At 43.5% G+C, this 26,465-nt stretch overlaps 26 non-coding genes across 26 annotated transcripts; 13 read left to right on the plus strand and 13 right to left on the minus strand.

Moving 5' to 3' along the window:
• Positions 1–249: 249 nt before the first annotated feature.
• Positions 250–321, plus strand: trnap-ugg (transfer RNA proline (anticodon UGG)). The gene has a single exon. It is a non-coding gene; the product is annotated as a tRNA-Pro (tRNA).
• A 211-nt stretch (positions 322–532) lies between these two features.
• trnag-ccc (transfer RNA glycine (anticodon CCC)) lies at positions 533–604 on the minus strand. The gene has a single exon. It is a non-coding gene; the product is annotated as a tRNA-Gly (tRNA).
• Positions 605–950: 346 nt separating this feature from the next.
• Positions 951–1,022, plus strand: trnap-agg (transfer RNA proline (anticodon AGG)). Its single transcript has one exon. It is a non-coding gene; the product is annotated as a tRNA-Pro (tRNA).
• A 221-nt stretch (positions 1,023–1,243) lies between these two features.
• trnag-ccc (transfer RNA glycine (anticodon CCC)) lies at positions 1,244–1,315 on the minus strand. Its single transcript has one exon. It is a non-coding gene; the product is annotated as a tRNA-Gly (tRNA).
• Positions 1,316–1,666: 351 nt separating this feature from the next.
• Positions 1,667–1,738, plus strand: trnap-ugg (transfer RNA proline (anticodon UGG)). The gene has a single exon. It is a non-coding gene; the product is annotated as a tRNA-Pro (tRNA).
• A 211-nt stretch (positions 1,739–1,949) lies between these two features.
• Positions 1,950–2,021, minus strand: trnag-ccc (transfer RNA glycine (anticodon CCC)). The gene has a single exon. It is a non-coding gene; the product is annotated as a tRNA-Gly (tRNA).
• Positions 2,022–2,367: 346 nt separating this feature from the next.
• On the plus strand, positions 2,368–2,439 carry trnap-agg (transfer RNA proline (anticodon AGG)). The gene has a single exon. It is a non-coding gene; the product is annotated as a tRNA-Pro (tRNA).
• A 221-nt stretch (positions 2,440–2,660) lies between these two features.
• Positions 2,661–2,732, minus strand: trnag-ccc (transfer RNA glycine (anticodon CCC)). Its single transcript has one exon. It is a non-coding gene; the product is annotated as a tRNA-Gly (tRNA).
• A 351-nt stretch (positions 2,733–3,083) lies between these two features.
• On the plus strand, positions 3,084–3,155 carry trnap-ugg (transfer RNA proline (anticodon UGG)). Its single transcript has one exon. It is a non-coding gene; the product is annotated as a tRNA-Pro (tRNA).
• Positions 3,156–3,366: 211 nt separating this feature from the next.
• trnag-ccc (transfer RNA glycine (anticodon CCC)) lies at positions 3,367–3,438 on the minus strand. Its single transcript has one exon. It is a non-coding gene; the product is annotated as a tRNA-Gly (tRNA).
• Positions 3,439–3,784: 346 nt separating this feature from the next.
• trnap-agg (transfer RNA proline (anticodon AGG)) lies at positions 3,785–3,856 on the plus strand. Its single transcript has one exon. It is a non-coding gene; the product is annotated as a tRNA-Pro (tRNA).
• A 221-nt stretch (positions 3,857–4,077) lies between these two features.
• trnag-ccc (transfer RNA glycine (anticodon CCC)) lies at positions 4,078–4,149 on the minus strand. Its single transcript has one exon. It is a non-coding gene; the product is annotated as a tRNA-Gly (tRNA).
• A 351-nt stretch (positions 4,150–4,500) lies between these two features.
• Positions 4,501–4,572, plus strand: trnap-ugg (transfer RNA proline (anticodon UGG)). Its single transcript has one exon. It is a non-coding gene; the product is annotated as a tRNA-Pro (tRNA).
• A 211-nt stretch (positions 4,573–4,783) lies between these two features.
• trnag-ccc (transfer RNA glycine (anticodon CCC)) lies at positions 4,784–4,855 on the minus strand. Its single transcript has one exon. It is a non-coding gene; the product is annotated as a tRNA-Gly (tRNA).
• A 351-nt stretch (positions 4,856–5,206) lies between these two features.
• On the plus strand, positions 5,207–5,278 carry trnap-ugg (transfer RNA proline (anticodon UGG)). Its single transcript has one exon. It is a non-coding gene; the product is annotated as a tRNA-Pro (tRNA).
• A 211-nt stretch (positions 5,279–5,489) lies between these two features.
• Positions 5,490–5,561, minus strand: trnag-ccc (transfer RNA glycine (anticodon CCC)). The gene has a single exon. It is a non-coding gene; the product is annotated as a tRNA-Gly (tRNA).
• A 346-nt stretch (positions 5,562–5,907) lies between these two features.
• On the plus strand, positions 5,908–5,979 carry trnap-agg (transfer RNA proline (anticodon AGG)). The gene has a single exon. It is a non-coding gene; the product is annotated as a tRNA-Pro (tRNA).
• Positions 5,980–6,200: 221 nt separating this feature from the next.
• Positions 6,201–6,272, minus strand: trnag-ccc (transfer RNA glycine (anticodon CCC)). The gene has a single exon. It is a non-coding gene; the product is annotated as a tRNA-Gly (tRNA).
• A 351-nt stretch (positions 6,273–6,623) lies between these two features.
• Positions 6,624–6,695, plus strand: trnap-ugg (transfer RNA proline (anticodon UGG)). Its single transcript has one exon. It is a non-coding gene; the product is annotated as a tRNA-Pro (tRNA).
• A 211-nt stretch (positions 6,696–6,906) lies between these two features.
• Positions 6,907–6,978, minus strand: trnag-ccc (transfer RNA glycine (anticodon CCC)). The gene has a single exon. It is a non-coding gene; the product is annotated as a tRNA-Gly (tRNA).
• A 346-nt stretch (positions 6,979–7,324) lies between these two features.
• On the plus strand, positions 7,325–7,396 carry trnap-agg (transfer RNA proline (anticodon AGG)). The gene has a single exon. It is a non-coding gene; the product is annotated as a tRNA-Pro (tRNA).
• A 222-nt stretch (positions 7,397–7,618) lies between these two features.
• Positions 7,619–7,690, minus strand: trnag-ccc (transfer RNA glycine (anticodon CCC)). The gene has a single exon. It is a non-coding gene; the product is annotated as a tRNA-Gly (tRNA).
• A 350-nt stretch (positions 7,691–8,040) lies between these two features.
• trnap-ugg (transfer RNA proline (anticodon UGG)) lies at positions 8,041–8,112 on the plus strand. The gene has a single exon. It is a non-coding gene; the product is annotated as a tRNA-Pro (tRNA).
• Positions 8,113–8,323: 211 nt separating this feature from the next.
• Positions 8,324–8,395, minus strand: trnag-ccc (transfer RNA glycine (anticodon CCC)). Its single transcript has one exon. It is a non-coding gene; the product is annotated as a tRNA-Gly (tRNA).
• Positions 8,396–8,741: 346 nt separating this feature from the next.
• trnap-agg (transfer RNA proline (anticodon AGG)) lies at positions 8,742–8,813 on the plus strand. The gene has a single exon. It is a non-coding gene; the product is annotated as a tRNA-Pro (tRNA).
• A 221-nt stretch (positions 8,814–9,034) lies between these two features.
• On the minus strand, positions 9,035–9,106 carry trnag-ccc (transfer RNA glycine (anticodon CCC)). The gene has a single exon. It is a non-coding gene; the product is annotated as a tRNA-Gly (tRNA).
• Positions 9,107–26,465: the final 17,359 nt, after the last annotated feature.

Genomic DNA, 26,465 nt, shown 5'->3' on the forward strand with positions numbered 1-26,465 from the left:
GAAGTGAAGGTGATATCAGCTGCTACAGAAGAAGCCATGTTGTCCATGGAAGCCATGTTATCCATTGTAAGACGTGCTCTTGTTGAAGGAGGCAGATGGATTGAAGACACAGCTTTACTGCCACAACTTCTTAGTACTGTCTGTAATTTCAAAATTTTGGCTTGATTTTCCTCAACGAAGATGAGACATCAGATGACATTGCCATGGTCTACGTTTTCTTTTGTAAGTGTTAAAAAGCAACCGTCTTGTGGCTCGTTGGTCTAGGGGTATGATTCTCGCTTTGGGTGCGAGAGGTCCCGGGTTCAAATCCCGGACGAGCCCTCGTCAGTGATCACTTTGTGACCTTGTACCCTCCAATTATCAAATCAAACAAGGCGTTGCAATATAATCTGTGCACATGGTAGAACAGTAACATAGTCAGCGACTACTCAGCATGTTGGGTAAGCGGTCCTGTTGCTGATTGTTGTTCACTAACCTAAGAAAAGCACAGGGAGTGGCATGAAGTCTTGAAAATGCAGAAGGTAGGATGCTTTGCATTGGCCGGGAATCGAACCTGGGTCAACTGCTTGGGAAGCAGCTATGCTAGCCACTATACCACCAACGGTCAGTGGCTTGACTCACATGGTTGATCGCAGTCGGTCGAGACTTTTGTGTCTCAGGTGCTTGAGGTTTCATCCAGCAGCATGCTAAACTACTGCCCTGGCTGGAAGTGAAGGTGATATCAGCAGCTACAGAAGAAGCCATGTTGTCCATGGAAGCCATGTTATCCATTGTGAGACTTGCTCTTGTTGAAGGAGGTAGATGGATTGAAGACACAGCTTTACTGCCACAACGTTCTTAGTACTGTCTGTAATTTCAAAATTTTGGCTTGATTTTCCTCAACGAAGATGAGACATCAGATGACATTGCCATGTTCTACGTTTTCTTTTGTTAAAAGGCAACTCACATGTGGCTCGTTGGTCTAGGGGTATGATTCTCGCTTAGGGTGCGAGAGGTCCCGGGTTCAAATCCCGGACGAGCCCTCGTTAGTGATCACCTTGTACCCTCCGCTTATCAAATGAAATGGCAAACAAGGCTTTCTAATAGAAACAGTACACATGGTAGAACGGAAACGTTGTCACTTTCTACTGTGGGTTGTCTTTGTGTTCTCGGCCCCTTTGCTGATTTTTTTTCAGCAACCTAAGAAAGCACAGGAGTGGCACAAATTCTTGAAAATGCAGAAGGTACGATGCTCGTGAAGCTTTGCATTGGCCGGGAATCGAACCCGGGTCAACTGCTTGGGAAGCAGCTATGCTAGCCACTATACCACCAATGCTCAGTGGCTTGACTCACATGGTTGATCGCAGTCGGTCGAGACTTTTGTGTCTCAGGTGCTTGAGGTTTCATCCAGCAGCACGCTAAACTACTGCCCTGGCTGGAAGTAAAGGTGATATCAGCTGCTACAGAAGAAGCCATGTTGTCCATGGAAGCCATGTTATCCATTGTAAGACGTGCTCTTGTTGAAGGAGGCAGATGGATTGAAGACACAGCTTTACTGCCACAACTTCTTAGTACTGTCTGTAATTTCAAAATTTTGGCTTGATTTTCCTCAACGAAGATGAGACATCAGATGACATTGCCATGGTCTACGTTTTCTTTTGTAAGTGTTAAAAAGCAACCGTCTTGTGGCTCGTTGGTCTAGGGGTATGATTCTCGCTTTGGGTGCGAGAGGTCCCGGGTTCAAATCCCGGACGAGCCCTCGTCAGTGATCACTTTGTGACCTTGTACCCTCCAATTAGCAAATCAAACAAGGCGTTGCAATATAATCTGTGCACATGGTAGAACAGTAACATAGTCAGCGACTACTCAGCATGTTGGGTAAGCGGTCCTGTTGCTGATTGTTGTTCACTAACCTAAGAAAAGCACAGGGAGTGGCATGAAGTCTTGAAAATGCAGAAGGTAGGATGCTTTGCATTGGCCGGGAATCGAACCTGGGTCAACTGCTTGGGAAGCAGCTATGCTAGCCACTATACCACCAACGGTCAGTGGCTTGACTCACATGGTTGATCGCAGTCGGTCGAGACTTTTGTGTCTCAGGTGCTTGAGGTTTCATCCAGCAGCATGCTAAACTACTGCCCTGGCTGGAAGTGAAGGTGATATCAGCAGCTACAGAAGAAGCCATGTTGTCCATGGAAGCCATGTTATCCATTGTGAGACTTGCTCTTGTTGAAGGAGGTAGATGGATTGAAGACACAGCTTTACTGCCACAACGTTCTTAGTACTGTCTGTAATTTCAAAATTTTGGCTTGATTTTCCTCAACGAAGATGAGACATCAGATGACATTGCCATGTTCTACGTTTTCTTTTGTTAAAAGGCAACTCACATGTGGCTCGTTGGTCTAGGGGTATGATTCTCGCTTAGGGTGCGAGAGGTCCCGGGTTCAAATCCCGGACGAGCCCTCGTTAGTGATCACCTTGTACCCTCCGCTTATCAAATGAAATGGCAAACAAGGCTTTCTAATAGAAACAGTACACATGGTAGAACGGAAACGTTGTCACTTTCTACTGTGGGTTGTCTTTGTGTTCTCGGCCCCTTTGCTGATTTTTTTTCAGCAACCTAAGAAAGCACAGGAGTGGCACAAATTCTTGAAAATGCAGAAGGTACGATGCTCGTGAAGCTTTGCATTGGCCGGGAATCGAACCCGGGTCAACTGCTTGGGAAGCAGCTATGCTAGCCACTATACCACCAATGCTCAGTGGCTTGACTCACATGGTTGATCGCAGTCGGTCGAGACTTTTGTGTCTCAGGTGCTTGAGGTTTCATCCAGCAGCACGCTAAACTACTGCCCTGGCTGGAAGTAAAGGTGATATCAGCTGCTACAGAAGAAGCCATGTTGTCCATGGAAGCCATGTTATCCATTGTAAGACGTGCTCTTGTTGAAGGAGGCAGATGGATTGAAGACACAGCTTTACTGCCACAACTTCTTAGTACTGTCTGTAATTTCAAAATTTTGGCTTGATTTTCCTCAACGAAGATGAGACATCAGATGACATTGCCATGGTCTACGTTTTCTTTTGTAAGTGTTAAAAAGCAACCGTCTTGTGGCTCGTTGGTCTAGGGGTATGATTCTCGCTTTGGGTGCGAGAGGTCCCGGGTTCAAATCCCGGACGAGCCCTCGTCAGTGATCACTTTGTGACCTTGTACCCTCCAATTAGCAAATCAAACAAGGCGTTGCAATATAATCTGTGCACATGGTAGAACAGTAACATAGTCAGCGACTACTCAGCATGTTGGGTAAGCGGTCCTGTTGCTGATTGTTGTTCACTAACCTAAGAAAAGCACAGGGAGTGGCATGAAGTCTTGAAAATGCAGAAGGTAGGATGCTTTGCATTGGCCGGGAATCGAACCTGGGTCAACTGCTTGGGAAGCAGCTATGCTAGCCACTATACCACCAACGGTCAGTGGCTTGACTCACATGGTTGATCGCAGTCGGTCGAGACTTTTGTGTCTCAGGTGCTTGAGGTTTCATCCAGCAGCATGCTAAACTACTGCCCTGGCTGGAAGTGAAGGTGATATCAGCAGCTACAGAAGAAGCCATGTTGTCCATGGAAGCCATGTTATCCATTGTGAGACTTGCTCTTGTTGAAGGAGGTAGATGGATTGAAGACACAGCTTTACTGCCACAACGTTCTTAGTACTGTCTGTAATTTCAAAATTTTGGCTTGATTTTCCTCAACGAAGATGAGACATCAGATGACATTGCCATGTTCTACGTTTTCTTTTGTTAAAAGGCAACTCACATGTGGCTCGTTGGTCTAGGGGTATGATTCTCGCTTAGGGTGCGAGAGGTCCCGGGTTCAAATCCCGGACGAGCCCTCGTTAGTGATCACCTTGTACCCTCCGCTTATCAAATGAAATGGCAAACAAGGCTTTCTAATAGAAACAGTACACATGGTAGAACGGAAACGTTGTCACTTTCTACTGTGGGTTGTCTTTGTGTTCTCGGCCCCTTTGCTGATTTTTTTTCAGCAACCTAAGAAAGCACAGGAGTGGCACAAATTCTTGAAAATGCAGAAGGTACGATGCTCGTGAAGCTTTGCATTGGCCGGGAATCGAACCCGGGTCAACTGCTTGGGAAGCAGCTATGCTAGCCACTATACCACCAATGCTCAGTGGCTTGACTCACATGGTTGATCGCAGTCGGTCGAGACTTTTGTGTCTCAGGTGCTTGAGGTTTCATCCAGCAGCACGCTAAACTACTGCCCTGGCTGGAAGTAAAGGTGATATCAGCTGCTACAGAAGAAGCCATGTTGTCCATGGAAGCCATGTTATCCATTGTAAGACGTGCTCTTGTTGAAGGAGGCAGATGGATTGAAGACACAGCTTTACTGCCACAACTTCTTAGTACTGTCTGTAATTTCAAAATTTTGGCTTGATTTTCCTCAACGAAGATGAGACATCAGATGACATTGCCATGGTCTACGTTTTCTTTTGTAAGTGTTAAAAAGCAACCGTCTTGTGGCTCGTTGGTCTAGGGGTATGATTCTCGCTTTGGGTGCGAGAGGTCCCGGGTTCAAATCCCGGACGAGCCCTCGTCAGTGATCACTTTGTGACCTTGTACCCTCCAATTATCAAATCAAACAAGGCGTTGCAATATAATCTGTGCACATGGTAGAACAGTAACATAGTCAGCGACTACTCAGCATGTTGGGTAAGCGGTCCTGTTGCTGATTGTTGTTCACTAACCTAAGAAAAGCACAGGGAGTGGCATGAAGTCTTGAAAATGCAGAAGGTAGGATGCTTTGCATTGGCCGGGAATCGAACCTGGGTCAACTGCTTGGGAAGCAGCTATGCTAGCCACTATACCACCAACGGTCAGTGGCTTGACTCACATGGTTGATCGCAGTCGGTCGAGACTTTTGTGTCTCAGGTGCTTGAGGTTTCATCCAGCAGCACGCTAAACTACTGCCCTGGCTGGAAGTAAAGGTGATATCAGCTGCTACAGAAGAAGCCATGTTGTCCATGGAAGCCATGTTATCCATTGTAAGACGTGCTCTTGTTGAAGGAGGCAGATGGATTGAAGACACAGCTTTACTGCCACAACTTCTTAGTACTGTCTGTAATTTCAAAATTTTGGCTTGATTTTCCTCAACGAAGATGAGACATCAGATGACATTGCCATGGTCTACGTTTTCTTTTGTAAGTGTTAAAAAGCAACCGTCTTGTGGCTCGTTGGTCTAGGGGTATGATTCTCGCTTTGGGTGCGAGAGGTCCCGGGTTCAAATCCCGGACGAGCCCTCGTCAGTGATCACTTTGTGACCTTGTACCCTCCAATTATCAAATCAAACAAGGCGTTGCAATATAATCTGTGCACATGGTAGAACAGTAACATAGTCAGCGACTACTCAGCATGTTGGGTAAGCGGTCCTGTTGCTGATTGTTGTTCACTAACCTAAGAAAAGCACAGGGAGTGGCATGAAGTCTTGAAAATGCAGAAGGTAGGATGCTTTGCATTGGCCGGGAATCGAACCTGGGTCAACTGCTTGGGAAGCAGCTATGCTAGCCACTATACCACCAACGGTCAGTGGCTTGACTCACATGGTTGATCGCAGTCGGTCGAGACTTTTGTGTCTCAGGTGCTTGAGGTTTCATCCAGCAGCATGCTAAACTACTGCCCTGGCTGGAAGTGAAGGTGATATCAGCAGCTACAGAAGAAGCCATGTTGTCCATGGAAGCCATGTTATCCATTGTGAGACTTGCTCTTGTTGAAGGAGGTAGATGGATTGAAGACACAGCTTTACTGCCACAACGTTCTTAGTACTGTCTGTAATTTCAAAATTTTGGCTTGATTTTCCTCAACGAAGATGAGACATCAGATGACATTGCCATGTTCTACGTTTTCTTTTGTTAAAAGGCAACTCACATGTGGCTCGTTGGTCTAGGGGTATGATTCTCGCTTAGGGTGCGAGAGGTCCCGGGTTCAAATCCCGGACGAGCCCTCGTTAGTGATCACCTTGTACCCTCCGCTTATCAAATGAAATGGCAAACAAGGCTTTCTAATAGAAACGGTACACATGGTAGAACGGAAACGTTGTCACTTTCTACTGTGGGTTGTCTTTGTGTTCTCGGCCCCTTTGCTGATTTTTTTTCAGCAACCTAAGAAAGCACAGGAGTGGCACAAATTCTTGAAAATGCAGAAGGTACGATGCTCGTGAAGCTTTGCATTGGCCGGGAATCGAACCCGGGTCAACTGCTTGGGAAGCAGCTATGCTAGCCACTATACCACCAATGCTCAGTGGCTTGACTCACATGGTTGATCGCAGTCGGTCGAGACTTTTGTGTCTCAGGTGCTTGAGGTTTCATCCAGCAGCACGCTAAACTACTGCCCTGGCTGGAAGTAAAGGTGATATCAGCTGCTACAGAAGAAGCCATGTTGTCCATGGAAGCCATGTTATCCATTGTAAGACGTGCTCTTGTTGAAGGAGGCAGATGGATTGAAGACACAGCTTTACTGCCACAACTTCTTAGTACTGTCTGTAATTTCAAAATTTTGGCTTGATTTTCCTCAACGAAGATGAGACATCAGATGACATTGCCATGGTCTACGTTTTCTTTTGTAAGTGTTAAAAAGCAACCGTCTTGTGGCTCGTTGGTCTAGGGGTATGATTCTCGCTTTGGGTGCGAGAGGTCCCGGGTTCAAATCCCGGACGAGCCCTCGTCAGTGATCACTTTGTGACCTTGTACCCTCCAATTAGCAAATCAAACAAGGCGTTGCAATATAATCTGTGCACATGGTAGAACAGTAACATAGTCAGCGACTACTCAGCATGTTGGGTAAGCGGTCCTGTTGCTGATTGTTGTTCACTAACCTAAGAAAAGCACAGGGAGTGGCATGAAGTCTTGAAAATGCAGAAGGTAGGATGCTTTGCATTGGCCGGGAATCGAACCTGGGTCAACTGCTTGGGAAGCAGCTATGCTAGCCACTATACCACCAACGCTCAGTGGCTTGACTCACATGGTTGATCGCAGTCGGTCGAGACTTTTGTGTCTCAGGTGCTTGAGGTTTCATCCAGCAGCACGCTAAACTACTGCCCTGGCTGGAAGTGAAGGTGATATCAGCAGCTACAGAAGAAGCCATGTTGTCCATGGAAGCCATGTTATCCATTGTGAGACTTGCTCTTGTTGAAGGAGGTAGATGGATTGAAGACACAGCTTTACTGCCACAACGTTCTTAGTACTGTCTGTAATTTCAAAATTTTGGCTTGATTTTCCTCAACGAAGATGAGACATCAGATGACATTGCCATGTTCTACGTTTTCTTTTGTTAAAAGGCAACACACATGTGGCTCGTTGGTCTAGGGGTATGATTCTCGCTTAGGGTGCGAGAGGTCCCGGGTTCAAATCCCGGACGAGCCCTCGTTAGTGATCACCTTGTACCCTCCGCTTATCAAATGAAATGGCAAACAAGGCTTTCTAATAGAAACGGTACACATGGTAGAACGGAAACGTTGTCACTTTCTACTGTGGGTTGTCTTTGTGTTATCGGCCCCTTTGCTGATTTTTTTTTCAGCAACCTAAGAAAGCACAGGAGTGGCACAAATTCTTGAAAATGCAGAAGGTACGATGCTCGTGAAGCTTTGCATTGGCCGGGAATCGAACCCGGGTCAACTGCTTGGGAAGCAGCTATGCTAGCCACTATACCACCAATGCTCAGTGGCTTGACTCACATGGTTGATCGCAGTCGGTCGAGACTTTTGTGTCTCAGGTGCTTGAGGTTTCATCCAGCAGCACGCTAAACTACTGCCCTGGCTGGAAGTAAGGTGATATCAGCTGCTACAGAAGAAGCCATGTTGTCCATGGAAGCCATGTTATCCATTGTAAGACGTGCTCTTGTTGAAGGAGGCAGATGGATTGAAGACACAGCTTTACTGCCACAACTTCTTAGTACTGTCTGTAATTTCAAAATTTTGGCTTGATTTTCCTCAACGAAGATGAGACATCAGATGACATTGCCATGGTCTACGTTTTCTTTTGTAAGTGTTAAAAAGCAACCGTCTTGTGGCTCGTTGGTCTAGGGGTATGATTCTCGCTTTGGGTGCGAGAGGTCCCGGGTTCAAATCCCGGACGAGCCCTCGTCAGTGATCACTTTGTGACCTTGTACCCTCCAATTAGCAAATCAAACAAGGCGTTGCAATATAATCTGTGCACATGGTAGAACAGTAACATAGTCAGCGACTACTCAGCATGTTGGGTAAGCGGTCCTGTTGCTGATTGTTGTTCACTAACCTAAGAAAAGCACAGGGAGTGGCATGAAGTCTTGAAAATGCAGAAGGTAGGATGCTTTGCATTGGCCGGGAATCGAACCTGGGTCAACTGCTTGGGAAGCAGCTATGCTAGCCACTATACCACCAACGCTCAGTGGCTTGACTCACATGGTTGATCGCAGTCGGTCGAGACTTTTGTGTCTCAGGTGCTTGAGGTTTCATCCAGCAGCACGCTAAACTACTGCCCTGGCTGGAAGTGAAGGTGATATCAGCAGCTACAGAAGAAGCCATGTTGTCCATGGAAGCCATGTTATCCATTGTGAGACTTGCTCTTGTTGAAGGAGGTAGATGGATTGAAGACACAGCTTTACTGCCACAACGTTCTTAGTACTGTCTGTAATTTCAAAATTTTGGCTTGATTTTCCTCAACGAAGATGAGACATCAGATGACATTGCCATGTTCTACGTTTTCTTTTGTTAAAAGGCAACTCACATGTGGCTCGTTGGTCTAGGGGTATGATTCTCGCTTAGGGTGCGAGAGGTCCCGGGTTCAAATCCCGGACGAGCCCTCGTTAGTGATCACCTTGTACCCTCCGCTTATCAAATGAAATGGCAAACAAGGCTTTCTAATAGAAACAGTACACATGGTAGAACGGAAACGTTGTCACTTTCTACTGTGGGTTGTCTTTGTGTTCTCGGCCCCTTTGCTGATTTTTTTTCAGCAACCTAAGAAAGCACAGGAGTGGCACAAATTCTTGAAAATGCAGAAGGTACGATGCTCGTGAAGCTTTGCATTGGCCGGGAATCGAACCCGGGTCAACTGCTTGGGAAGCAGCTATGCTAGCCACTATACCACCAATGCTCAGTGGCTTGACTTACATGATTGATCGCAGTCGGTTGAGAGTTTTGTGTCTCGGGTGCTCGATGTTTCATCCAGCAGCACGCTAAACTACTGCCCTGGCTGGAAGTAAAGGTGATATCAGCTGCTACAGAAGAAGCCATGTTGTCCATGGAAGCCATGTTATCCATTGTCAGACTTGCTGTCGTTGAAGTTGGCAGATGGCCCCAAATGGACTGAAGACACCGCTTTAATGCCACAACTTCTCAATAGCGTCTTTGGTTTTAAAACAGTAGCCTGTTGCAGTCAAATATGTTCTGGAGACACTAAATATCACTACTTGGCATATGTTGGCCAGGATTGAACATGTGCATGGGACCTTAAGTAGATTCTTGCTTGATTTTCCTCACTGAAAATTTAAGGAACAGACTTCTTCTGTCAGTTTTTTGTCCATGTCTCAAAGACCCTGAAAGGCTTCATCCACATGTCCGACAGCCTCTTAAGAGCTGTTGCTCGGCCCTCACCTCCTCCTGTACACCACATGGCACATGACATCTGATGAAGATGAACCTCAGTCTGACTCTGAAATGAGTCGTGCTGCGCAAATATGGATGGAAAATTTTTTGGTATGAAGGTACAGTCTGGTAAAAAAACTTACTGAACATTTGTCTCAATAGACCCAGAATTGCCTGAAATGTGCCCCTAAATACGTCCCTGAGCATTGACCCAAAATTTTTGCTTGGCACTTTACATATGTCTGATTCACTTAGAATGGAGGGTCCAATGAGCCCAAACTAAGTCTGACTCAGAAATTGAGTTGTGCGGCGCAAATATCAGGTCAGAAACAGGCTCAAATCTAACAGTTCATGCTCAGATTTATACAAATCACTGTCAGTCATGGCTTGTGGGCTGACCGAAGATATAGGCAACACTATGATGCATGTTTTTCTCCTCTGAAATGCACACGCCTGAATTAAATACACCTTGATGTGCCAGTAATCTCTTCAACAGGCCGTCGTGACAAGTTTACAGATTAAAATCCAATACAAATTACACATGAAACGATACATGTCTATCTATGCACTGTGAAGCGGAAACTCATTTTTCTTTCATGCAAATCTTTCTAGTCCACCGATTCAGTGCTAAGGCACTGCTGAGATGCTTTGAAAACTTACTCAGTAGGCTAAATATGCACACACACACACACACACACACACACACACACACACACGCACACTGCTTACCTTCCCCCTTGGTCTTTTCCTCGGGGCTACCTGGTGGCTGAGGATGCTGCTTTTACATTCATCTTCATAATGACAGTGTCACTGCCTCTGCATGCTGGCTGAGCCTCACTATCCACCATCAGCAAACCTCCCATCATGCTTTGCCAAAACACTCCACCGCCTCTCCTCTCACCCTGTCTTTCTCTCTTTCCCTCTTTCTTGCTGAACAACAGTTCATCCTCACATTTTGGCGGCGACCCCACAACCCAGAAGCTGCTTTTCCTTTGTGCCCGTGGCAGTGGAGATATGTGATTGTGTTTTTGTTTTGTTTTTTTCCACCAAAATGCCACATAACACCCCCCCCCCCCCGGTCTCTGAATGCCTTCTTTAAAAACAATAGAGGGTGCTTCACTGCGGCATTGCGTTGGTGTTGCTCTGGTTTCGGCGTTAGGCTGGCATTGGTGCGGGCATTGTGTTGGTGCTGGCGCTGTGCTGCCACGGGTCCGGCGTGGGCGTCTTGTTTGGCGTTGTCATTGTGCTGCTGTTGCGCTGGCGTTCGCCTCCGTTCTGTGTTACATCTGATGGATGTGATGACGCCCAGAAATCGCCATGGTTCAGTTCTCAGTCGCTGCCGTGTCATCTGTTCTTCATGCAGAGTGCTGGGTTGAGAAATACAGTTGATATTTAGGGTATGGAGTCACTTCAAATTAATTTGCATATGCTGATATGCTCAGTTAACTCTAGGGAGGCCGGTGGATTTGTTAGAGATGTCCAACAAGTCATCAAATGAACAGGGTAAATATAATTCTAAATGCTAATTCCTTTTGTGATTTTGAAAATAATACTGATTTGTTGTCTGCAAAAGTCCTACAGTGGTTCAGTTAAAGGAACACTCCAACATTCTGGGAAAAAATCCCTTTTTTCCGTCTTACCCAGACTGAGACCAGATGTTGGACACCATTTCCACGTCTGTACATCCAGTGGTTCAGTTCCTATGGGTAGCATTTCCTGTTAGCTTAGCATAAAGACTTGAAGTCTATGGGAGCCGTTAGCCTGGCTCTGTCAAAGTGAAAAAATAAGCCTTACAGCAACTTTGAAGCTGTCTGATTTACACAGCCCACACCTAAAACCACTTATTTATTTATTATTTATTTTTTGTGTATTTCAGATCCACATGAAACACTGTGTAAACACCTCCTGTACATCTCTGACTGCAGCTCCCCGCCTCAGTGTTTGTGTCTGATGTGACTCTGTTGTGTTCATGCACTGTCTATGGCACACACTTTTAAACAATAGATATAATTTCTTTAAAGTAATTCATTTTCCTTTTAATTCTAGTTTTTAAATCACATTTATACAAGTTATAACATTTAAGAAAGTCATTATTTCAAAGGGAAAAAACGATAATTCAACACTATGATAAATTCAGTTCAGTAAATGTAAATTCAAGAAATGGTTTTAGAAGACTTTTTGAAATGAGAGATACAGTTATTATTATTATTATTATTTTCAAAAAGCTGTCAGGTGGCAGCAGTTTATCAGTTCTAACAGGCATAAACATGTTTTTCAAGAGGCAGAAAAGCAGATAACTGTAACCTGCCAGGCTGCAGGGGCTGTATTCATTTATTTTTGAATTTCCAGCCCAGCCTTTCTTTACATTAGTGCCCACACACGGTGAAGAGAAAATATCAAAGCCTCACTTGATGACGCTGGTCCACAGGCACTGCTCCTTCAAATTAAGAGCGCTCTGTGGAGCGGCGAGAGCGAACTGGAATTGGATGTTAACCTTTGAGAGTTCATTGCACCGTCCGGTCTCCTTGTCCTGCTGTTGCACATCGCTGCTCACACACGCAGGCACATATGCTCTCTCTCTCTCTTACACACACACACACACACACACACACTGCTGTCCAATGGCATGCTAACTCATTAGCCCTCCGTCTTTATAAAGTGGTAATCTCCAGCTCCGTCCTGTGTGTCTGATGGATTCAGTGAGCCGCATGGAGCTGTGGCTGTATCAGCAGTGTGTGTGTGTGTGTGTGTGTGTGTGTGTGTGTGTGTGTGTGTGTGTGTGTGTGTGTGTGCTTCATCAGGTTCAAAACAAAACCGGCTCAAAGTCAAGTGACGAGTCAAGTCTTTGTTGCGGAGCCACTTTGGCCTCAGGAGCAGCGTTCACGGTCTGCGACGCCGAGGACTTGATCCCTGCTTTTTCCTCGTCTTTACCATCTCTCGCTCACGTTAAGCTGCACGACTTCAGGCCGGAGATCTCAGACAAAATACGTGTGTGTGTGTCTCTCTGTGTGTGTGTGTGTGTGTGCAGCTGTCACCGAAGCTTGTTAATTTGTGTGCAGGTCAGAGATTCAGTCTGACCCCAGTGTGTGAGCCATCTCAGACATCCACAGATTGTCAAACACATTTGATTTTGTCAGCAAATCTGCGAGGCTCGTGTAAGGTGAGATATGTGAGGTCTTGAGAACGCTGAGCAGCAAAAGATAATTAAAACTCAAAATCAGGTGGAGGGACGACAGCTGGCAGAGCCTCCCATCGGACGCAAAAAAATGGAAGGCAAAATAGAGGAGCTTCGACAAAACCACGTGGGCCTCTTTTGATGTGTTCTCTCGGTTTTTCATGAGTTTAAAAAGAAAAGTTTTGGTGAAGGACTTCCACCGCCCGGCAGGAGCCTGAGCTCGACTCGGCTCTGATTGGACAAAACCTGCTGCTTTGCTCGGTTGCCACTGGAAAAAAAAGAAGCCAAAATCTGTTTTCTGGGAATGTTTGAGGTGAGAAACAGACAAATGATGTGGCTGAGTCTTGATTCATGTCAGATCTAAAACAGAGATCGGCAGTTTGGAGCAACGCTGTCCAAAAATGATGTTCCCATACAGCCAAGCCGCATTCTTAATCACATTTAGAGGGAAATGTATTTTGTCATATCGTGTATATCGTTTTTTAGTCAGTTTTGTTACTTTAGCCGCTAAAAGTATGTGGTTAATTTTAGAGAAAGGTTAGGTTTAGGTAGTGCTGGGCGGTATGACCAAAAATGTATATCACGGTATTTTTCAAAATTATATCGGTTTCACGGTATATCACAGTATTTTCTTTTTTCATGCACGATTGGGTGTTAACCACATTTCTAATGATTTAGAGAAGAATTACTGCAGTAAATTAACTTAGAATGGCCTATTTTACTGTTATGAGGAATGAATACTGGACATTAATGTCCAGACAACTGGACATTATTAAATGCATGACAGTTGCAGTCAAAATACAGAACCTTTTTATTACGCAAATTTAAGGCCACTTGCATTAATATGCAGACTGATTTGACTGATTTAACAATATGTTAAATTATTATTATTATTTTAAAAATGTGAATTACTTATCAAATAGACCTAACAATTCAGCTACCAATGAATGAGCAGTAGTATGCATGTGATGGCATGCATACTACTTCCAAACAGCCGACACAGATCCTCTTTTTGGTAAAAGTTCTTCAGCTTCACATTTTCTGAGTTCCCACTGCTTAGTGAGTGCAACTGCAAAAACAGTCCCCCCTCCAACAATGTCCTGCGGCGCTACGTTCCGCGTGCTGTTCCAAACGTTATGTGCGCTACACACACACACACACACACACACACCCTGGTATTGGGGTATCTGAAAAATTCATATCATAAAAAAAATAACACCGGTATTCGGTATGAACTGGTATACCGCCCAGCATTACGTTTAGGCATGAAAACCTTAGTTATGGTAATGTGACCCAACATACGTAAAGTTTGCCAGAAACAAATACGACTGTTGCTTTGCGCTGAATTCAAACGTGTGTCATTTGGGTGAGAGTCAGTTGTTCCACCACCTCACCTTCCACAAAGTGCAGCCTTGAAACTAAAGGGATTATTGTGATGATGAGATTATGAAGCATTACAAGCAATCTACGACAAAAACATATTCCCTTCGACATGCAATGGCTCTTTAGAGAGATGGGCAAGTTGTAAACCGGCACAGCCGAAGCATGTGAGCAGGCTTGAACCAAAGCCTTTATTTTCACCAAAAAAAAAAAAAAAAGGTTGATGCGGTGCAGGTGATGGTGACATGAGAAGCTCCAGCTACGTTCTGAGCTTGGTCACACTTTTCTGCTTTTGCATCTCATCCTGACGCCAAAAGTCTTCCTTCTGCATCAGGATGAGACGCAGTGGGCTTTCTCGCTTTCATCACGTGTTGGTGTCACGTAGAGGATTGTCAGAAATTCAATAGTTGACACCAATACAGGTGAATTTCTACAATTCTCGATACCTGTTTTGATACAATGGTAAAAAAAAAAAAAAAAAGAAAGAAAGAAAGAAAAGAAAAATCCCATTTACTTCAACATACTCCTTTATTAAAATCTGTTGAACATTCAAGTATTTAAGCTTTAAAGTATTTAGAACAAACAATAAGTCAAATGTGGCTTAAATAACTTTTTAGATTGCACAGAATTTCAACTGCAGTGTCCAGCAGAGATATGAGAAAAGTGTGGAAGTAATGAATAGGCTTATAAATATTAAAAAGAAAAAAATAATAATGGGAAAACTTTAATGGCACTGTTTGCATATTCTGCTTCTTTGGCGCACACTTGAACAAGCCTAAATTGTGTGTATACTGCCCCTTCAGTTCAGGAAGAATATGTTACTGCCCACTGAATGCTAAATCTGAATTAATGCTAAATCTGAATAAACACATCCCATACGTACGGTGCCACAGAAAAACAAGTGCCGTCGTATTTTTGAACTACTGACATCGACTTGGTACCTGAGTATCGGTTCTTGTGACGTCCTCTGTCACGTGGTTACGGTCAGGCAAAGGTTCGCTTTAGATAACAAAACAGAAACCGGACACGGTCTTGGTCACACTCGAAATAGGAGTCAAACTCAGGTCTCGTGGGTGAAAGCTCTGTGGCTGTCACACCTGCCATCCACCCCGACCACCTGTCCTTAACCCTAACCCTAACCCTAACCCTAACGCAGCATCCCCTGTGTCTCATACTGACGTTAAATGGTGCCTCTTGGGTATCAGACACCAAAGAGGCGTGAGAAAGCTGCGGTATCGGCCGCCCTGGGAGAGAGGACGGGTTAGCAAAGCACAGAACCGCATCAGCAAGGCAAGAGCAAAGCAAAGCTGAGACTGAGGACAGCTAAATGAGGTAGGAAGCTTTAATACTTTGGAGGCATAGTTGTACACATAGTATGCATTTATTGTATATTCAATGATTTAAGAGCAAAGATTTTGGAGCCGGGTTTGGGACTAGGGTGGCCTTACGTCCGGATTTAGGCCGGACAGTCCGGAATTTAAATGCCTTGTCTGGCGTCCGGACGCTTATTTGTCCTCCTTTTTGGAGTTGCACTTGAACACAATGCTGCATATCGTCCAATGGTGTAAGGCCCGGACTGTATGTCGGGAGAACCGGGAGTTTTTTCTTTTTCGTCATAAACTTTTAAATTAAAAGTGCATTCATTGGATGCGTGTTAGTTTTTCTCCTCCTGCGCTGCTGTGTGCTCATGCCGGTGTGTGTGTGTGTGTGTGTGTGTGTGTGTGTGTGTGTATGTGTGTGTGTGTGTGAAGAGCACACACCCACCGGCGCTGTCTGAAGCGTAGCGGCAAGAACAAAGTTAAAACAGCAGCGCACTGACATAGATTGTGTAACAAAGCGAAGAGTTGCCACTCCGCTCTATTTTCACTGGCTAACAGCAGCACACTGGCTTAGCTTGTCTATTCAGAGAAGAGGTATCACTTCGGCTTATTTTTCAATCTATGTTATCACACGCATACTAGGCTACTGCTCATTCATTGGTAGCTGAATTGTTAGGTCTGTTTGATAAGTAATTTACATTTTTAAAATAATAATAATAATTGAACATATTGTTAAATAAAAAAAGCCAGCATGATGCAGGTCAAAGACTAAAAAAAGACTATTGACTAAAACTAGACTAAAATACTTTGTAATTTAGTCGACTAAAACTAGACTAAAATACTTTGGATTTTCTTCAACTAAAACTAGACCAAAATGCCAAGACTTTTCATCGACTAAAATGTGACTAAACCAAAAAGAATACAAGTTGACTAAATATGACTAAAACTAGTCATTTGACACAAGACTAAGACTAAAACTAAATTGAATTTAACACTGGTACCCCACCCCCACCCCTTTCCCCTTTCCTCAATAAATGCTGCAAAGTGTCCTCCTTTTTGGTGTTGTGGAAATGGCCATTCTATTTGGGACACTGGTGTTGAGATCCAAGCGGAGGAGCTTGTTCTGTTTCTTCTTCTTCTTCCCTGCAACCCGACCGAATGATCTGAGCTGGATTGATGTGGCGAGATCTGTTTTGCTGTTGTTCACAGGAGGTTTTTTTTGGGGACTCTTATTCCCCCTGGAGAATTTCCAGTTGCTGACAAGTGACTGCAGCTCCTCAGTTCAGGTTTCGGGTTTAAACTCAGCAGAGGGAGTGTGTTGTGTCAGCCCGGTCTCCTCTGTTAAACTCCTTGAGTTTTGTTATTTCATCGCCCCTGCCTCTGGTGTTACTACATCTACTGTTGTGAAAAGACATTAAAACAATAATAATATGCACTGACATGTGGAGTCCATTCTCTATTATCTTTTATAGTCACCCTGTGAGGTCCTGATGTGTCTGTATGTGTGCGGTAGGTGTCGATGTATTCCTGTATCAGTGGCAGTGAAAATATTTTCAGTACAGCTTAATGTACTAATTATCTTTATTATTTTTATTGTTTTTATGAACTTACAAGAGTTCAAAAGCTCCAAATGACTCGATCCTCAAGTTTTAGTGACAGCAGTTAACCAGAGTAGCCTCAAGAAACCTTTATTTTTTGGTTTATTTTTTGGTTTTGGCAGCTGCACCTGAAAAGTTGCACAAATATTTTTTTTGTTTTTAACACTCAGGTCGCATCTTAATGGGATTATGAATCACAATCCAGTCCAACGCTGGCTGGAAACAGATTTGGTCAGTGTTCAATCAGACACAACTTTGCGACAAGACTTGATTATATATTTGTTTGAAAGTGACTGACTGTATGTTGTGTATTTTCTCTTCCTGCGTCTCCTGTCATCATGAATATGGATGTCGTCTGCCTCTCCGGTCCTTTGAAACTGGACCTCTGACACTCATGAAGTTGGCACATTAATACTAATACAGTCTCACCGCGGCCGCGACTCCGTGTGCAGTTTCCCTGCCGTGCATGTCAACAACTTCAGCTAATTATCCTCGCTGAAGAACCGTCACTTTACAGCTTAGAGAAAAAAAAAAAACAGAAAAAAACACCAAACCAACAGACTATCGATGAGGCAGACAGACAACAACTTTTTTTATTTTCTAACAGGCCAGAAAAATTATGATAATGACAATGTTATTATTAACCAAGGGTCGAGTATAACAAGCATAACTGGAGTTTTCACAGATCATATGAGATTTTCATCCCTCACTGAAGGCCTTGAATTCACAGAGAGGTCTGAGGAGATTTCAAAGCTACAGTACTGGCAGTAACTAACTACATTTACTCATGTTAATGTAACTGAGTAGCTTTTTTGTGTATGAAACGCTGTCATTTTACTTCAGTTTTTTTTTTTTTTTTTTTTTTTTTTTGCTTGCCTTTTGTCCTTCACTACATTTTAAATCAATGACAGACTGTGGAACCTTTCACAATAAAAGCTCAGTCAGCAAAGATGAGAAGAGGAACCTGCTTCTACTTTTTGTCATTTTCCAAATTTCACAATAAAAGCTGCACTATGATAAACTGCAGCGCGGACCATTTAGACTCAACTGGCATCAAAATGTGGGTGATGAGAACCACGTAGACTCAATCGTCATATTCTGTGCTTATTCCACATTTTGTCAATTGGGTCTACAGGGTCCTCACTTCAGTTTTAGTGTAATGTCCCTTTAAAAGCATGCAGTGTGCAGCGTGTTCTCTCCTCCTTTTCTAACTGCATGGAAAAGATCCCAGCTAACACAGTTACTGTTTGGAAAAAGGAGCTCAGTCACTTTTACTGCCAGGACATTTGACATGAGACACTTTGGACTTTTACTGCAGGAGATTTTTACTGCACTACTTCTACTTCTACTGCAGTCACATACCAGCAGAGGAACAGTACTTCTACTTCTACTGCAGTCACATACCAGCAGAGGAACAGTACTTCTACTTCTACTGCAGTCACATACCAGCAGAGGAACAGTACTTTTCACTGAGAAGTTAAAAGTACTGTTCCTCTGCAGGTATTTATTATTGTTATACACTATTCATTCCTCTTCTTATATGACTTTACACACACACACACACACACACACACACACACACACACACACACACACACACACAGTCGTGTTTCCGTCAGTTCAGAGGACATTACATTGTCTTACATTCATTTCATGGACTTACCCTAACCTTAACCCTTAACCTTAACCCTTAACCTAACCCTCAAGTTTACCTTTAAATCGAGTCCTCACCCTAAAATGATTTTCACTAAGGGGACTTGATTTTTGTCCCCATGAGGGAGGGGAGTCCCCACTACATTAGTAAAACCTGGTACACACACACACACACACACACACACACACACACACAAAGCTATGACTCATCTGGTTCATACCTGTGTGTATTGTGGGTCGATTTCACGTCCGTCACCGGTCGTCAGACGCGGTGACGGGGTGATGTGGTTTTGGGATCACTGTCACCTCTGAGCCGGAGCGGTGGCCACATGTTAGGCCGCAAAGGCTTGGAAAAAAAAAAAAATGCCTGCCCTGTTTGTGTGTGTGTGTGTGTGTGTGTGTGTGTGTGTGTGAATGGGGACGAGGAAGTGTGTGTTGGTTGCAAACAGTGGGAATTCTAAATGACAGGTCCATTTCCTCCTGATGGGTTTGAGCTCACACTGATGCCTCCGCAGAGCCATTTGTATTCCGCCCGATCCTTCGCATTGCCACTCCATATAACTCCACGGCTAATCAGCATAGGACTAGCAGCAGGCCGGGGAGATTGTGCCACATTAAATTCACCCCGAGAGTCCATGAAAAACACATTAACTCAATGAAAAATCATAAACCGAGCTGAAAATTCTCAAATGATCTTTTGTCCAAGGGCGCCATTAGGGCCTTTTTTTTTTTGATACGTCCCCAGCTGATGAAACGCACCCAGGAATTCATAATCAATCACAGCAGGAAGTATAGATGTTCTCCTCTCTTCCTCCTGCAGAACAACACTTATTGGCATCTGCAAGTGGGGAAATCGACTTATGGCTATGCGATTGAGCGGCGCTCAGGAGGAGTAATGCAGCGATGAGCAAGGACCAAAGCTCCGGTTAACTAACTCCCAAAAGAGACCGACAGAAAATCCATCCACGTGAAACCCGGAGAAATCAATGAGTAAAACAAACCAGCGAGGCTCTTAGTGGCTATTCATTATTTAATCCGATTGTGATTTACGCGAGGAGGCCAAGCAGATGCTCGCTTCCGCCGTTTCCAGCCGCGACACAAACACAGATTGCTGTGAAGCGAACAAAAAGTGCCACGGCAGAAGTTTAATATTGTATAACCGCTGAGTCAGGGGCATATTGCAGCCATAAAAGGGATGAATTATTGACATGATAGTTATTTACAGTAGATGGCAACGTGTAAAGGGACATATTCTATTTTTTATATATTCCTTGTTTATAGTGTGTATATTGCTTGCTGCTATTTATCATCTGTTTATACTGTAAATTTGCACATTGCCCACATCTATGCACATTGTATACATCGATGCACACTGTTTTTTTTGTTTTTTTGCACATTGTTTTTTGCACATTGGGTACTTAGATCTTTAGATCTCGAGTGTCATCTTTTATACTTTATTTTTTATTATTCTTTATTTTTTATTTACTTAATCTTGTACTCTGTGAATACTGCTGAAAACTGTGAATTTCCTTCGGGATGAATAAAGTATCTATCTGTCTATCTATCTATCTATCTATATGAGAGAGAGAAAAAAAAAGAAATGTGAATATGGAAATAAAAGTAAGCCCAATGTATGGGGCAGCCAATCTCCTGTAACACAATTTAGCAGTGATGTTCTGCTTTGGTTCAGTTTTTATGCAATTATGTACATGTTCATATGCTTTTGCATGTAAACCAAAAAGAGCACCATTTCTCACAGACATTTTCTTAAGTTAAAAAACACAAAAAAAATGAAAGAAATGTTTTGTAAAATGACCAGAAGTCCATCTTTTTTTTTTTTCCTCTCGAGGGATTTTGCTCAGTAATATTCACTTAAGATACATTTCAACTGTATTTCAGCTTCCTGTTGTTGGTGTAAATGGCAGGGAGGACCCACGAGTCGCCTACATTAAAAAAACACAGATTCATCCTGCTGTTAAAAATAGTGTCCTTATTAGATGCCACCGTTTCAGCGCTTATCAGCCCGGGCGCCAAAACCTCCAGCGCTCCATCCAGACCGGTGGGAAGACTCATTAACATTTACCCATCATTAACCCATCATGAAGCTGCAGCGGAATAACAAACACCGCCATCCATTACCACACATCAGCCACGACCACAACATCTAACATTTCTCCAGGAGGAGGAAACACCCTGGAAAATCTCCATAAATACATGCATAACCCTGAAACCCGTGTGAAAAGGTGAAAACTTTTTTTTTTTTTTTTTTTTTTTTCAGTGACAATTGCTAATGTATTTTGGAAGCTTTGTGCCAATTATTGAACTGGCAGCACATCCTGCAGCCGTGACAGCACAGGCCCAGGGCAGAGGCGGCTAAATTAGTATGGACATATAGGAAAAAGAGTAATTATTATTACAATGCGCCCCGCTTAGGTGGCTCAGCAGCCTCTTTTTCAATTGTTGCAGAAAGAAACAGAGTAAAAACAACAAAAAAAAACAACTAGTGCACAGCTATTTTCATGCCCACGCTGAGATATAAAGAATTCGCTGAAAGAGTTTATCTGCGTTTACAGCAAACAGCGAGCATGTGTACGCACAGTTTGAAATAAATTATGTCGTGGGACATGGCGCCGCGGTGAATGGATGAAAAGGATTAGGGCAAGACGACGCTGAATGCAAACAAAAGGGACAGTGCACAAAAAAATAAATAAATAAATACCGCCAGTCACAGAAACACACACACGCAGGATTTTTTTTTACACTTCCTAAACTTTACACCAAGCAAAGTGCCATTTCCTGCCCAAAGTGATGAAGGCTTTATGGTTTTCTGACCCGTGTTGCCGTCTCTCTGTCATTTGAAGCCAGATGTTGGGTTTGGTGTGTTTATGAAGGGAGGGCAGAGTCCCGGCGGCACCAAAGCCTTTCTGACACAGAGGACAGAAAGCTCGCCGCTGGAGTTTCTGTTCCTCCCACAAAATGATCAGACTGACCAGAACACATGCTGCTTTTTCTTTATTTTATTATTTAAATTCTTATTTCAAAGACCTGACATCATGCGGCTAATCCAGCCCGGTCTGACAGAAATAAGCAGCGAGGCATTTGCACGTTGGTGTAAATGGATCCAAATGAAGTGCCGATCACAGAAACCAGGCCAGCGCAAAGTCAAACAGGTTGGACACGAACGAAAAGAAAGAAAGAAAGAAAGAAAAGGAAAGGAAAGAATGAAAGGCGGCCCGGGTCGGAACCCAGTTTGAGTTTAGACCAGTGTGTTTGTGTCTTGTTTGCAAGGTTAGCTTGCCAATATCAGGAAATTAACTCGTTCATTCACATCACATGAGTTATTTACATCCCATGACGGTTCAACGTTAGCTTGTTCCCATGGTAACGTTAGCTTGCCAACATCAGCTTACTAACGTCATATTTCTTCAGTATCGTGAACAGGAAATCTGCAAATCCACTTCACATTTTACATATAATTACATTTAAATCTGCAGAAATACATTTTCCATTAAAAAATATCATATTAAGGAATCCTAAATCACGGTTCATTACCTGTAATTTTAATGGTAGACATTCAAATCTCTGAAATTATCGGTCTATCCACAAGCATTTCAAAAAATCTGTAAAAAAAAAAACGGAATTTTTTTCGTGTAATTTTTTTGATAAAGTGGAAAAAACATGATGCTGTTCCACTGCCTCCCACTAATTTTCTTACCTCATCAGTTACTCCAATGCATCATTACAATTACTTTGCCAGTAATGTGCTGATGTTTAAAGAAGCAAACATCAAACAGCTTCGCCCGGCTCCTCTGCCCCGCCCTCAGCTGGACACCCACTCGCTCGCCCGCCCGCTCGCTCGCCCACTCTCAGGACGGTCCCGAATCCTCAAGTGATTTGCGGCCATGTAACAGGATCCATGTGTGTGTGTGTGTGTGTGTGTGTTATGATTAGCGGATGAAAACCTGAAACACAGAGGAGATGTAGAACCTCTGTGTGTGTGTGTGTGTGTGTGTGTGTGTGTGTCCCCTTGTGCATCCAGAGCTCATGGTAATGCACTCCAGTCCCGGCCCCTCGCAGTAATGTGGGCAGCTCGGGGACAAAAAAGAGAAGTCTCCCAGGAATAAGTCACCATTAGTATCTGTCAGCGGGGACGGAGTGTGTGTGTGTGTGTGTGGCTCTGGAATACATTAGAATCATGAGAAGGGAGTCTTACTCAGTGCCTATTACCAACCTCGCTCGCTCAACCATGGGAATCCAGTATTAGCACTCTCCTAACAGGCTGGGACCGGCCTTCACAATGAATGCACACCGGTCATTTTCTGATTGCGCCCGGGTAATATTTCTCTCTGAAAATGAAGCGCGGCGCGGCGGTGGAGACAGCCCGCACAATGGCTGGTTGGTATCAAGCGGCTGCATTTCACACACGGCTGGGAGCGGCCTCTAATTGTGAGGTGACGTGTAGTTTTGAGTGTTTGAACGGAAAGGAGAAATGCAAATGCAAAGTGCACGCCTACATTTATATAAAGACGTGCAGTGAGAGGAATTAAAGACCTCCCTGTTGCCGTTCCTTCACCTCAGTGCATGCTCAAACGCTGTAATGTGGTGTATTTTTTGTTCCACAACACATTTAATCACCGTTATATGTGAAGATGCATTTAAAATATTCTGATAAATCTCAAAATTGCACGTATTTCCCATTAAACTTGTGCTTTTTGATAAAATGCAGGTTTCATTTGTTTGAGAAATCCACATATTCCTGTTGGTTACTCATGATTTATTCTTCCGTTTTCTGACAAACAGGGATTTGGGTCAGATTGTTAAGTTTGCTCCGCCGATGGAAACTCACAAATGAGCAGGTCGTGCGCTCGTTTAGCTTATCAAGACGGATCTGTATCGTCCTGCCAGCGTGACGGCTGCCCCGTTTGCCCCGTTTGATTGCCCAAACTGGGCGAACTGGTCTCATGAGTTCAGACACACTTGTTTGCTGCACACTGTGCCTTGGCTTGATTTGGGCAAACGGCGGCCTGCTGCAGCTAACTCAGAGAATTGCCCTGGAAAGTCGTGTTGCTGCTGTGTGTGTGTGTGTGTGTGAGAGAGAGAGGGAGAGAGAGAGGAGCAGTTTGCTTCCTCTGCTTCGGGGTAAACAAGTCCAGCCTTACAGGATAACACCGCTGTGAATGAACGTCCTCCTGCCGCCAGCGAGTCGACTGGCCGTGTGAAGTCCAAACACACCGGTTTCTTCCCCGGCGTCAGAGGCCTTTTAATGCTGACTCTGAAACTGGAGTTCACCGGGCCAATGTGATTTGGATCCACACTTGACAGTAAAATCCTCCACAACATTTAAAAACATCAGACATGGACAGAAACGTAATGACCAGTTCAGCTTCACGACATCCACTAATGAGAGGAGAGCAACAGAAGCTGCTCATGATGAAAGTGTTGTTCTTCTCTGTATCATCATACACACCTTCACGGGCTCTGACTGGAGTCACACACACGTTTTGTGAATCCCCACGTGTGTGAGGTGCTGCAGCCTGTGCTTGGCCTGTCAGCACACCTTGGTTTATTCATTTGGTGAGAGCCAAACGTCAGCGGGACGTACAGTCTGCTCCATGAGCTGCTGGACGCCCTCTGCTCCCTGCACTAGTTTACACGAGCCGTCCCAGCACCATGTTTCAGCACCGCTCCTCCTCCACCCAAAACCACTGTGTGTCATCTGCTTTGGCTGGGCGTGTCACATCATGGGCGTGACTCAGATAATACCTATGGTAATGTTGGCATTTAATCACATCTTAGCTACTGTGCAATACCATAGCTGTGCTGATCAAGATTTTTTTTTGTGTGCACCAGTCGATCCTCAGACCGAGTGTCCGCTGAAGCAGCAGAGTGACCTTTGCATGAATATGTAATGCACTGAAGAAGAAAAAATGTGATCACAAAAAAATTGTAATGCACTACTGTTTTGATCCAATCATTATCATCCATATTTGTAATAATTAGTGGCCACGTTCAGTTAATTTTTACTAATTAATTAAATTGATGAAAAATGTCTACCTGGCCTTTGATTATTATTACATTTGTATTAGTAATAATATCATTATATCTACAGTAAACAATTGGTGAGGTTGTTTTATGTAATGCTGGAGAATGAATGGAGGTGAATGGGCCTGAGTCGATTACTGCTATTTTAAGGCTCACAATAACCTCTCACAAAGAAATAGTATGGGTATATCATACATTTCCTGAATCCTCAAAGTCCATTAGGTATTGTGGATGTTGTGTTTTGGGTCCTTGATATCCCTTGATCCCACAGGGATAAAAGAAACTATATAGTTTAGGCGAAAAATGTGGGAAAATGTGTGTAATTTATGGTTTAAGGAGGTCATGTGACCTCTGTGTTTGTCAGAAAGAGACACCCATGGGCTTAAATGAAAGCTGAGAAGGTCCCCTTTACAATGATACCAAACATCATATACAGAATATTGACAAATAGGAAACTGATAGCCATTTCTGACTTTGGGCGACTAATCGATAATTATGCTAATTAATCAATAATTATGACTAAGTTGTAACTTTTACAGCTTGGCATACAGCAGAAATGGATTCAGCATTAAATAATCATACAGAAACAACAGATAAAGTGCTTTTCCTCAAAAATGCCTACCATGTTGTTTTCTAAGGGGCTTTTTCAATTTTCGGTCCTGAATATATGCTAGCTAGCTCGTTGGCTAGCTGGCTTGCAGTGGTGGTTGTGGTGGTGGGGGCAGTGTTTGAGATAGTGAGTGTGTATAACTGTATTTTTTCTTAATTTAATGTGTATTTACATTTTTAAAATATTTTAATGAATCATTTTTATATTTTTATTAATTTTAACAAATCAAATGCCTGCTATGGCCACTAGGGGTCGATTTTGTGATGGCCCAATATCCAGATTTGTTTGAAATATATCCACCAACACATCTACCAAATTTGGTGCTTTTATCACAAAATGAACGATAGTTTAGCTATGCCGCCCCACTAAACGTGGCAGTTTGGCTGTCAGAACAAGTTGCACAAGATCAAGTAGTAGTAGTAGTAATTTTTTTTTTCAAGTGTCATGCACCAAAAGGATGGACATAATCATAAGAACATAATCAACATGAACAATAAAAAAAAAAATGAGTGCAAAAGGGAAAGTGTAGTGCAGCTTCATTCATTTGGCCCCACACTGAGACCAGAAAGCCTGGAGACTGAATGTCCATCGCAGGAGAGTGTGTCTGACTGGAGACCTGCCAGGATCACCTCCATCTCCCCAACAAAAAAAAAAATTAAACAGAAATAAACGAATGTCTGGTTGTGTGTTTTGTTGTTATTATTGGCTTCTTTGTCACATTTGCTTTGTTTTTCCTGGTAGTTGCAGCCCTGTGACACATCCGTTTTTCACCATTACCGTTATTAATAATTCTCCTTGTTGCAAGGTCTCGGCAACAAAAATAATTTTATCTCCACAGCATGAAATAATGTTACATAGTTAATTGAATGAAACAATCAATAAATAAAGGTCTGAAGGACAAACAATAAAAAGCCTGACATGAATTAAACTGCAGTATCTGCTCCTTTCTTCAGCTCCCAGTCCAATGAACCATCAGCCTTTTATTATTCAGAGGCAAAGGTTTTGTCGGCACAGCCTCCACATCCGAGGAAGTCCAGCTCACTGGATAAATTTGTGATTAATACCAAAATGAACCGCACATCTGTATCAGC

The sequence above is a fragment of the Myripristis murdjan genome, chromosome 5 (assembly GCF_902150065.1).
Source record: "Myripristis murdjan chromosome 5, fMyrMur1.1, whole genome shotgun sequence".
Lineage (NCBI taxonomy): Eukaryota > Metazoa > Chordata > Actinopteri > Holocentriformes > Holocentridae > Myripristis > Myripristis murdjan.